The sequence below is a fragment of the Trachypithecus francoisi genome, unplaced genomic scaffold (assembly GCF_009764315.1).
Source record: "Trachypithecus francoisi isolate TF-2019V2 unplaced genomic scaffold, Tfra_2.0 Lachesis_group17, whole genome shotgun sequence".
In the NCBI taxonomy this organism is placed as follows: Eukaryota; Metazoa; Chordata; class Mammalia; order Primates; family Cercopithecidae; genus Trachypithecus; species Trachypithecus francoisi.
In genome coordinates, this window is record NW_022681462.1 from 95390501 (window position 1) to 95400326 (window position 9826).

Consider the following 9826-nt stretch of genomic DNA (forward strand, 5'->3'; position numbering starts at 1 on the left):
TTCAAAGACACATGCCTTGATAAAGAGAGATGGGGGAAGGGAGAGAGAGAGGTGAGGAAGAGAGAGAGTCAGATCACCTATTATGACCTAGCCTCAGAGGTCAAATCATGGTATGCAGTAGAACTCTATTGGTGGAGGCAAATTCAAAGATCCACTCAGAATAAAAGAGAGGAAACATAGACACTACCTATCATCTGAAGTGTTTCAACACCACATTGTAATTAGAGTGTAGTATAGGCTGCTGTTGGTTTGTTCAGGTATGGAAAATACCATCTGCCTTAGGTTCAGACTTAATGATAACATAACATTTGAATTTCAACTATCCATTGTATAATTAGAAATGTTTCATCATTACCTCTGAAACCCCTCTGTACTTCTCTTTGAATGTCTCACCCTCCTTCCCTTTCTTTTACACTTCTCCACCTCCCTGTATTTTATATTTTTCTCTATAGTTTTACCATGTGTGCTTTCATGGTGGCCCACAATCAATGCATATGTATGCATGTGTGTGTGCAGATCTGGGTTTCATATAATAATAATACTACTGAATGAATTCTTCTGCAACTGTCTTTTTTTCTTCCTTAATGCATGTTTCTAAGATCCATCCTTGTTGTTGCATGTACAGGGACACCTTGAATATATTCTAGACCATTGCAATAAAACAAATACCAAGATAAGGTGATTCACATAAATTTTCCGGTTTCTCAGTGCATATAAAAGTTATATTTACAAGACACTATAGTCTATTAGTGGGCAACAGCATTATTTCTTAAAAGCAATGCACATATCTTAATTTAAAAATAATTTATGCTAAAAAATGCAAATGATCATATGAGTCTTTAGGTAGTCTTAATCTTTTTGCCTGTGGAGTGTCTTGTCTTGATGCTGATGGTTGCTAACTGATCAGAATTGTGGTTGCTGAAGGTTGGAGTGGCTGTGCCATTTCTTAAAACAAGACAGGAATGAAGCTTGTCACATCAACTGACTCTTCCTTTCCTGAAAGATTTACCTACAGCATGCGATGCTGTTTGATAGCAATTTAGTCAATAGAACTTCTTTCAAAATTGAGGTCACTTGTCTCAAAACCTACCGCTGCTTTGCCAACAAAGCTGATATAATCTAAATCCTTTATGTCATTTCAAGAATGTTCACAGTGTCTTAGGAATAGATTCCATTTCAAGAAACCACTTTCTTTGCTCATCCTTAAGAAGTAGCTCTTCATCTATTCAAGTTTTATCATGACATTGCAGCAATTCAGTCAAATTTTCTGGTTCCACTTTAGATTCTAGCTCTTTTGCTGTTTTCACCACATTTGCAGAGATCTTCTATACTGCTGTCTTGGACTCCTCAAAGTCATCCAAGAGGAGTGGAATCAACTTCTTCTAAACTCTTGTTACTGATATTTTGACCTCTTCCTATGAATCATGAATGTTTTAAAAGCACTTGGAATGGCAAAATCTTTCCAGAAAGTTTTCAATTTCCTTTTCCCAGATCAATCAGACAAATCACTATCTATGAAATCTATAGCCTAATAAAAAGTATTTCATAAATAATATTACCTAAAAGTTGAAATGACTCCTTGATCCATGGTGCAGAATGGACGCTGTGTTAGCAGGCATGCAAACAACGTTAATCTCCTTGCATCTCCATCAGGACTCTTGGATGACCAGGTGTAGTGTCAATGAGCAGTAATATTTTGGAAGGAATCATTTTTCTGAGCAGTAAATCATAACAGTGGGCTTAAAATATTCAGTAAACCATGCTATAAACAGACGTGCTGTCACCCAGGCTTTGTTATTAAATTTGTAAAGCACAGGCAGAGCAGACGTAGGATTTTCAGAATTATAAATGAGCATTGGCTTCAACTTAAAGTTACCACTGCATTTGTCCCTAACAAGGAGTCAGTCTTTGCTAGGAAACCAGGCATTGACTTCTCCCCTACAGCTATGAAAGTTTTAGATGAAATCTTCGTCCAGTATAAGGCTATTTCATCTCTACAGAAAATCTATTGCATAGTTTATCCAGCTTCATCAATGATCTTTCAGCTAGATCTGGAAAACGGGTAGCAGCTTCTACATCAGCATTGCTGCTTCACCTTGTGCTTTTGTGTTAGAGTGATAGGTTCCTTCCTTAAGCATCACAAACTAACCTTGCTAACCTCCAACTTTTCATTTACAGCTGTCTCATCTCTCTCAGCCTTCACAAAACTGAAGAGAGTTAAGACCTTGCTCTGATTAGGCTTTTGGCTTCAAGAAATGTTGTGGCCACTTTGATCTTCTATCCAGGCCACTAAAACTTTCTACGTATCAGCAATATAAGAGTGTTTTGCTTTCTTAGTATTTGTGCATTAACTGGAATGACACTTTTAATTTCCTTCAAGAACTTTTCGTTTGCATTCACAACTTGCCTGTTTGGTTCAAGAGGCCTACTTTTAGCCTCTCTCAGCTTTTGCTGTTTCTTTCTTGCTTATGATTTCTGGCTTTTGATTTAACACAAGAGGCATGTGAGTCTTTCATCTGTATACTTAGAGGCCATTGCACGGTGGTTCGTTGGCCTCGTTTTAACATTTTTTGTTTCTAGGAAATAGAGAGGGAGGCCTGAGGAAAGAGAGTGAAATGGGGAATGGTCATTCACCTTCTTATATGGGCATGGTTCATGATACCCCAAAACAATTACAATGTAACATTAAAAATCACTGATCACAGATCATCATCACAGATAAAATAATAACAATGAAAAAGTTTGAAATATTGAGAAAAATTACCAAAATGTGACACATAAATATGAAGTGACCACATGCTGTTGGAAAGAGGTGCTGATAGAATTTTTTAATGCAAGATTGCCACAAACCTTCAGTCTGTATAAAATGCAAGATCTGTGAAACACAATACAGCCAAGAACAATAAAATAATATGTGCCTGCAGCCTAAAAACAAGCATTTTACATGACTTATACTATTCCATAGAGCATATATTCCACAAATTATGTATTTAATTGGTGACAGAGTCTGAGTTGTTTCCAGTTTTGTTTTATTTATATGACTACCATTGAGCAGCTATAAATATTTAAATATTTTTGTGTATGTTTTTGGTGGACATTCAAGAGTTTTTCCTGGCTTATAATCCTAGCAGGGGATATTTACAGCAATAAAAATGAATATTCTGCAATATTCAAATTGTCATATAACTTTTATAATGTTTTATTTCACATTAAGTCTTTAACACACATGCAATCTGTGTTTATTATGTGCCAAAGTCTAAAGTGCTTTTCTTCCTGAATAAATTTGGTATTTTTTCTAGCATTGTTTATCAATTTTTAAAATAAACGCCAACTTGGAAATCATTTCAAATTTACAGAGTATTGCTGAAAATAAAAATAATATAAAGCAAATACATTATTTTCCTAGATTTCCCTATTATTCATATATCTAAATTATGTGTGTAGATATATATGCACACATATACATAGATAGTCTGTTTGTCAATCACATTCCTCATGACGGTTTACCACTAAATAATTTTATATATATATTTCCTAATAATAAGGGTATTATTTTACATAACCACGGTAGTTATCAAATCTTTAAATCTACATTGAATTTATACTTTTATCTAGTCTATTCCCCATATTCGACTTTTCTCACGTGACCTAATTATGTTGTATATAGCACTTTCACACTCTAGTAACAGAATCCAACCTCTGGATCAGATAATATAGAGCTGTCATGTCTCTTTAGCTTATAATATTTTCAAAGCCATTCTTGGTCTTCGTCAATATGGTCATACCCAGAGAAGTTGAAGACCATCCCCTTTTTAAAGAAAACAATCCTCATTTTGTTTTTGACATTTTCTCCTGACTAGGATGAGTTTATGCATTTGTAGTATGCCTCAAGATTTCATATCAGGAGGCACACGATGTCATTGATGATAGTAACACCTGGTAAAGGTGTTGCTCCCATTCTGCACTGCCCATTCATATATTTTTTTAAATGCTGTTGTTAAACTGTTTGTCAAAACTAATGTAAAGAGCCAATGGAGAACACGTTAGCATCATGCAGATATTCTGATCTCATAAATATTTCTCCCTATACACAGCATCCACTGATTATTTTTGCCTGATCTCAACTTTACCATAATGATAGCAATATGATACTTTTCCATCTCCAGGACTCATTTCATATTTAGTAATTAGCTTTCAGTAGTCTACAATAGTCAAGAGCCTCCATTTTCCTATATATATATGTGTGTATGTCTCATTTTATGTATCTATTTTTATATATTCATTATTGAATAATCACAAACTTCTACATTTAATTATTATAATTTATTACTGGACTTAATTCTTTTTGTTGTTCAGATTCTCCCAGATTTGGCCTGTGAGAGCCTGGGAATCTCCTCAGTCTGGTTCCTGCATATTCATTCCATGCTCCCATCTGATCTTCTGGCATGACAGAATATTCCCAGGTTATCTTGGATCCATTCTTTTCTAACTTCACAATCATTTATTCAAGGTGCACCAGTTACTGTCTGTTAGTACCATTTATTCAAAAGCCTAACATTTTTTTCTATTTATCCCTATTATAAAACAAGCTTCCATATATGGGTGGGTACTATCTTGGATTTATTCTGCTCTGTTAGTGTACTTACATAAAACTAAATGTATACTAAAATAGGCTTAATTACTATAATTTCATATTAGTTGTCAGGCTTTCTGATTACTTTTCAGGTGTGTCTAAACTCTTATTCTTTGTACATCCGCATAAAATTTGGAATTAGGTTACTAATTTGAATAAAAAAACAGTCATTAGAATTTTGATTGAAATTATGTTAAGCCTTAGATTAATTTCTAGAGACTTGCACCTTTTTTTTCAGGATTCTGAGTATTTGTTTGTCTTTTTAATTGAATAACTTAGCTAGAATTTTCTCATTGTTAATCATTCTGGGTTGGTTTTCCCAGCACATAATGTACCCTTAATTATATACATGTAAGACATTTTGCAATTTCAGAAACATGTTCTTAGATTATGTCTTTAAATAAAAACATAAATTTTTAGTTTATTTTCTTTTATGAACCCCAACTAGACACAGTTTATATCTCATTTCCTTTTTTAAAAAAAATTATTAACCTTGGCAATTTTTATTTCCTCTTTTTGTTTGCAATTCTATATTTGTTACCCTTATGCTTGATATATAGATCCCTTTAGTACTCAGAGTTGCCATGTAGGCAACACTAGTGTAACTAGCTTTTGTGGTCTGCATGAGACTGAGGCATTTACTGGGATAGACGGACTTTTATGGTTTAAAACAAAGACTCTCACTGGCAAATGGACTAATTGATCATCGTGTAACTAAGGGTAGAGTTTCTCCTTGCCTAATCTAAGGGCAATATTACCACTGTGTGCAATAGAAATGGTATTATTCATATATTTTCCACGATATTTAAATAGATAAGTGGCATGATGTAAAATAAATAAAGCAGTATTCTTAACTAAAATTATCCCACTAAGAATTCCGTGCACAGATACCTTCACCTGAAAATTGTACTGAACAGTGAAGGAAGAAATAATGCCAAACTTTTACACTTTTTTCAGATAAATTGGAAAAAAATAAAAGATGCTCTGCCTATTAGGTCAGTTTCTTTATTTTTAGATCAACATAATGTTGATTAAGAAACACATGACACAGCTCTTGCAAAAAAAGAAAAATGATAGGCCAGTCACATTCACAAATTAATTTTAAAATCCTAAAAAAACAAATAAATTATAGCAAAATATATCAATTATTCAAGTTGTGTTTAGTTCTAAAAGTAAAGTTAGGAGTATTTTTTTATGTCCATACTGCTATAAAGCAATACCTGAGACTGGGTAATTTGTAAAGAAAAGAGGTTTAACTAGCTCATGGTTCTGCAGGCTGTACAGGAAGCGTAGTAGCTTCTGCTTCTGTGGAGACCTCAGGAAATTTACAATCATGGGAGAGGTAAAGGGGAAGCACGTCTTACATGGCAAGAGAGAGAGGGAATGTGCTGGACACACTTAAACAACCAAATCTCATAAGGACTCACTATCATGATGACAGCACCAAGGAGGAAATCTGCCTCCATGATCCAATCACCTCCAACTAGGCCCCATTTCCAACAGTGTAGATTACAATTCAACATGATATTTGAGTGGGGACACAGATCCAAACTGTCATTTCACTCCTTGTCCGTCCCAAATCACATGTCTTTCTCACATTTCAAAATAAAACCGTGGCTTCCCAAAATTCCCCCAGAGGCTTAACTCATTCCAGCATTAACTCAATAGTCCAAAGTCTTATCTGAGACAAGGTGAGTCTCTTATACCCATGAACCAGAAAATCAAAAACAAGTTAGTTACTTTTTATGTTTTTTTGTTTTGTTTTGTTTTTTGAGATGGAGACTTGCTCTGTTACCTAGGCTGGAGTGCAGTGGCACAATCTCAGTTCCCTGCAATCTCCGCCTTCCAGGTTCCAGCGATTCTCCTGCCTCAGCCTCCTGAGTAGCTGGAATTACAGGCACGCACCACCATGCCTGGCTAATCTTTTTGTATTTTTAGTAGAGAAAGGGTTTCATCATGTTGGTCAGGCTGGTCTTGAACTCCTGACCTCAGGTAATCCACCCACCTCAGCCTCCCAAAGTGCTGGGAATACAGGTGTGAGCCACCATGCCTGGCCAAGTTATTTACTTTTATGATATAATAGGAGTATAGGCATTGGATAAATTTTCCCATTCGACGACAGAGAAATTGTCCTAAAGAAAGGGGCTGCAAGCCCCATGCAAGACTGAAACACAGCAAGGCAGTCATTAAAACTTAAAGATCCAAAATAGTCTCCTTTGATCCCACGTCTCACATCCAGGGCACAATGATGTGAAGGATGCAAAATTCAGCTGCACAGGAAGAATGAGTTCCAAGGTCTGTTGCACAGTACGGTGACTATAACTAGTAGCAATGTATTGGCTCCCAAGGCCTTAAGTAGCTCTGCCCCTGTGGCTTTCCACTATTCAACAATCACTGCTGCTCTCAAGGGCTGGGTGTTTACAGATGCACAGTGCTTTCTGTCAGTGACTCTACAATTCTGGGGTCTGGAAGATGGTGGCCCTCTTCTCACAGCTCTACCAAGGAATGCCCCAGTGGGTACTCTGTGTGGGGACTCCAACCCCACAATTTTCCTCCTCATTGCCCTAATATAGATTTTCCATGAGGGCTCCACCCCTGCAGCAGGCTTCTGCCTGTATATCTAGGCTTTTCCATACATCCTCTGAAATCTAGGCAGAGGCTCCCAAGACTTAATTCTTGTACTCTGTGTACCCACAGGCTTAACACCATATAGAAGCCACCAAGGCTTAGGCTAGCACTCTGAAACAGTGGCTTTAGCTGGACCTGGGTCCCTTTGAGCTATGACTGGAAGTGGAGTGGCTGAGATGCCAGGAGCAGTGTCCTGAGGCTGCATGGGGTAGTAGGGTCCTGGGCCTGGACCACAAAATCATTCTCCCCAATTAGGCCTCTGGGCCTGTGGTAGGAGAGGCTGCCATGAAGTTCTCTGAAATGTCTTTGAGGCTTTCTCCTCATTGACTTGGTTATCAGTACTTTCCTTCCTTTCAGTTTTACAAATTTCTGCAGCCTGCTGGAATTTGTTCCCTGAAAATGGGCTTTTCTTTTCTACCACATGGGCAGGCTACAAGTGTTTCAAACATTTATGCTTGGTTTCCCTTTTAAATGTAAATTCTGGTTTTAGATCATTTATTTGCTCATGCATATAAGCATAGGTTGTTAGAAGCACATAGGCAACTTCTTGAATGCTTTGCTGCTGAAAAATTTCCTCCACCACATACCCTAAATCATCACTCTTAAGATCAAAGTTCCATAGATCCCTAGAGCAGGGGCGCAATGCAGATGGGCCCTTTGCTAAAGCATAGCAAGAGTGACCTTTACTGCAGTTCCCAATAGTTTCCTCGTTTCTATCTGAGACTTCCTTAGCCTGGATTTATTGTCCACATCACTATCAGCATTTTGGTTACAACCATTCAACAAGTCTTTAGGAAATTCCAAGTTTTCCCTCATCTTCCTGTCTTCTTCTGAGCCCTCCAAATTCTTCCAACCTCTACCCATTATCCAGTTCCAAAGGCACTTTGACATTTTCAGATATCTTTACAGCAATGCTCCACTTCTCAGTACCAATTTTTTGTTTTAGTTCATTCTTGCACTGCTATAAAGAAATATCTGAGACTGGGTGATTGTTAAAGAAAAGAGGTTTAATTGGCTCAGTTCTGAAACGTATGCAGGAGGCATAATGGCTTCTGCTTCTGAGGAGGCCTCAGGAAACGTACAACATGGAAGAAGGCAAAGGGGAAGCAGGCATCTTAAATGGCCTGAGCAGGAGCAAGAGTGAGAAGAGGAGGTGCTATATACTTTTAAACCACCAGATTTCATGAGATGTCACTATCACAATGACAGCATCAAGGGGAAAATCTACCCTCATGGTCCAGTTACCTCCCATCAGGCCCCACCTCCAATACTGGGGATTACATTTCCACATGAGATATGGGCGAGGACACAGATTCAAACCGTGTCAACTATTTTGTAATTTTCCACCATAATAACATTAGAAAATTCAGAGGATTATCACAATGGATGCAGAACAATCTGTTTATAAATGCTCATTAGTAATTAAAAATAAAGATCATTTTCATTCTGATACAACATAGCCACAAGAAATGAAAATGAGAAAGCATTATACTTGGTGGAATGTTGATAGCTTTTTCTTTGATCTCAGGGACACAGACAGGATGGGCAGAGTATACACTTTTATTCAATACGTATTTGCAGCCCTGGATAGTCCATTAAGAGAAGGAAAATCAACAAAAGTTATATGAATTAAAGCATGAAATGAAACTGCCATACTATTTGTTATGTTATTAGCATTATGTATGCAGAATATCCAAAATAATTTGTAGATAATTATTTTAGATCAAATCAAGTTGTAAGCAATTTTGTTGGATACAAGATCTATTTGCTTTTTCTAGTCTCCACTCTTCTACACAAATCCTTCATAAGTGGAGGAATGCACCATTTTAATATCATATAAGACTCAATATTGTAATAATGTCATGTTTGTCCAAAACCTATCAGATTTACCCAATCCAATCTCTAATAAAATAGTTTATTAATATTGCCAAGCCAATACTAAAAATCATATAGAAGGGCACGGACCAAGAATAATCAAAATTAATATTGAATAAGAAGAACAAAATGGGAAAACTTGACCCTATTGCATATCAAGAATTATTGTAAAGCTACTATGATTAAGACAGCACAGCATTTGTGTAGAAATAAGCAACTACACCAGTAAAACAAAATAATGAGCCCACTATGTGAGAAAGACAGCACACATACATGGATATTTATTATACAACATGTACCCGGAGAGTAGAGGAAAAGTAACAGTGGTTTTTTTTTTTTTTTTCAGTAAATGGTGCTGGAAGGAGTTGGTATTCATGTACACATCTATATCTACAGCTTGTACTGAAATCAATTCCATTGGAGTGTAAGTCTGAATGTTAAAGTGAGAAATAAAAGCTTTAGAAACACAATACGCAAAAGTATTTTTAGACTTCTATATAGGAAAATATTTCTCAAATAGGACATGTAAATCATTAATTAGAAAGAAAATATTGATAAATTTTGATGACAATAACATAAAGATATTTCTTCTAAAAACAACATTAATTCAATAAAAAAGTAAGTATTGAAAATATATTTCTAACTCATATATTTGACAAAGAGATTGCATCTGCAAGGTGTAAATAAATG